The following is a 2,973-nucleotide window of genomic DNA, read 5'->3' as shown; positions in this document are numbered from 1 at the left end:
AAATAAGTCTATAGAAGACTCAAATACTTCTAAGTCGAGGAAGAAGATAGAGTATTGCTTTAGGGAAAAATGTTTAATCAGTTTCATAAATTTCTAAGCTAATTTTTTCGAAGGTTATACTAGATTTTATATTTTTAATAATTGCATAAATTTTCATGGAAAAAACTTGAAAAACATTTGTTGTTCGGTTTACCTCCATAATTTTCAAGGTCGAGGATGTCCAACAGTTCAACTTTTTTTTTTTGAGAAACACAAGCCCGCCAGCCCATATAGGCAAGGCTGGCCCATCGCGTGCAGCGGTGCAGGTCATCTCGTCTTGCAGGCTTGCAGCAATGCTGCCCGAGTGCCCGCGCCAACATCGAGAGCCCCGAGAGGCCGAGACCGCGCCAACACAACTGCGCCGCGCGCTTCCCACCACCTTCCCCATGCCGCGCCCGCCGCTTGCTCGACGGGATGCCGCGTTCGAGCCCGCCGCTCTCCGCGTCCCTCTTCAATTCCCTCATCGCATCCCGCGCCCGCGCCGGTCGCGTGGTCGACGCCCTCTCGCTCCTCGCGCGCATGCTCGCTGCCGGCGTCGCCCCGACCGCGTTCACCTTCGCACCGATCCTCGCCTCGCCTTCCGCCACCGCCTGCTGTGCCGCGCAGCTGCACCCGCATATTCTCAAGAGCGGCCTGCTCCACTGCGAGCCCTACTCGGGGACCTCGCTAGTGGGGTTCTTTGGGCGGAGAGGACAGTTCGACGAGGCGCTCAAGGTGTTCGGTGAAATGACCGTGAGGAGCGTTGTCACCTGGAACTGTCTCATCTCTTCGTTTGCACAGTTTGGACACAGCCGCGATGCAGTGTCCTGGTTCAGGGAGCTCATGAGAAGCGGCAATGGCTTGTCAGATGGCTCGTTTGTTGCAGTATTGCCTTCGTTTGGTTTGCCAGAGCAAGTTCATGGTGTAATGAAGAAAATCGGAATGGATTCCGTCCCAGCAGTTGCAAATGCATTGCTGAATTTATACTGTACTTGCGGTGCAATAGATGTGGCAGAGAAGCTATTCGATGAGATAATGTTTAGAGATGTGGTTTGTTGGAATACAATGATAACTGGCTTTGCAAGGAGTCATGTCCCAGAGAGAGCTTTTGAGCTTTTCTTGATATGCAACGTCAGGGCATTTTTCCAAATGAAATTACATTTGCTAGTGTTCTCTATGCTTGCACCGTTATAGATGGACACAAACTTGGGAGGTTTGTTCATGCAAAAGTTATCAAGCACGATCTCAGCACAAGTGTGTTCGTGAACACTTCATTGGTTGGTTTCTATGCAAATTGTATTAGTAGGGGGGATGCTCATAAAGTGCCTGAAGGGGTTCCTGGAAATAGCACCACGTGTTGGAATGCTCTGATTTCTGGTCACTCTGGTTGTGATGATCCAACTTGTTTGGTTATTGTGAGAGACAAGCTGCGATCAGGGATTAAACCGAATGAAGTTACATTTTCTTCCTCTCTCAAGGATCCATCACTTTTTGATCTCCAGCAGGTTCACTCATTGGTCATAAGATTGGGTCATGGTGGTAATGACTATGTTTCAAGTGCTATCATATCATCGTATTCTTCACATGGCATTATTTTTTATGCCTTGTCTTATGGAGGTGCACTGAATCCAGACTCATGTAGTGTCTCTATGAATGTTTTAGCTAGCGTCTGTAACAAAGCTCGCATGCACCAAGAAACTAAGGACCTACTTCTACATAAGCAAGATCGAGATACTATTTCATGGAGCATACTTATTACTGCTTGCGCACGGAATGGTGATTTTGTTGAAGCTTTTGGATTTTTCAGGGAGATGAGAATTTTTGGGCACCGTTTCGATAATTATGTATCTGTGAGCCTGCTGAGCATTTGTACCAAAAACAACAGCCTTTATCTTGGTAAGTTGATTCATGGGCTTATCATCAAGACCAATTCCAGTTGCTCTGACAGTTATGTTGATAATATGTTGCTAGATATGTATGCTAAATGTGGTAGAATTGAAGACTGTCTCAGAGTCTTTGACGAAATGGAAGACAGGAACCTTATATCATGGACAACTGTGATTTCCGGACTTGGACTTAATGGTTTTTCTCGTAAGGCCTTGGCATTGTTTAAAGCCATGGAAAAGGACGGCTGCAAACCTGACAAAGTAGCAATTCTAGCAGTCCTGTCATCTTGTAGACATGGTAGACTTGTGCAGGAGGGGATGGAGATATTCAAAAATATGAAAGCTGATTATTCAATTGAAGCTGATATGGAGCATTACATTTGTGTGGTTGACATGCTATGCAAGTGTGGTTATTTGAAGGAAGCTGAGGTCGTGATTAGAGGCATGCCTTTCCAACCAAGCACTGTCATATGGCGCACATTCCTCCAAGGATGCAAGACATATGGTGTAACAGAGGCACAAGTTTTTAGCCAGCAGTGGATCAAATAGAATTCCTGTTGCATGGAGGTGTGCTTTTCGTCTCTTTAACTAATCTTTTTTTTTTTTTGCTGTTAGTTCAATATTTAGAATGTATGTATTGGATCAAGTTCATTTTTTATTGGATTTGCACATATCGAAGTACCACTAAAATAGAAGAGAGATATAAGATCACCATGTCTGTTTTGTTCTATCCATTTAGATGTTAGATCATGCATCCTCATTGATGAAGCTTTTCTGGTAGATGCAGTAGCATTCTGGTTTGTATGAAGATGTTAGCCATAGAATCAAAGCAGGGTGGATGAAGTGGCGGCAAGCATCTGGTATCATATGTGACAAAAGGGTACCACAGAAGCTAAAAGGCAAGTTTTATAGGGCGGCGATTAGATCTGCTATGTTGTATGGTGCAGAATGTTGGCCTACGAAAAGACGACATGTTCAACAGATGAGTGTCGCGGAAATGCGTATGTTGCGTTGGATTTGCGGTCATACAAGAAGGGATCGAGGTCGGAACGATGATATACATGATAGA

General features: G+C 44.9%; 1 pseudogene; it reads left to right on the top strand.

Moving 5' to 3' along the window:
* The first annotated feature begins 374 nt into the window (after nt 1-374).
* On the top strand, nt 375-2,720 carry LOC136453253 (pentatricopeptide repeat-containing protein At3g58590-like; annotated as a pseudogene).
* The last annotated feature ends 253 nt before the right edge of the window (nt 2,721-2,973 follow it).

Source organism: Miscanthus floridulus, chromosome 5 (assembly GCF_019320115.1).
Source record: "Miscanthus floridulus cultivar M001 chromosome 5, ASM1932011v1, whole genome shotgun sequence".
Taxonomy (NCBI): domain Eukaryota; kingdom Viridiplantae; phylum Streptophyta; class Magnoliopsida; order Poales; family Poaceae; genus Miscanthus; species Miscanthus floridulus.
Note: the sequence above shows the minus strand (reverse complement) of the source record. Positions and strands in the feature narration are given on the sequence as shown.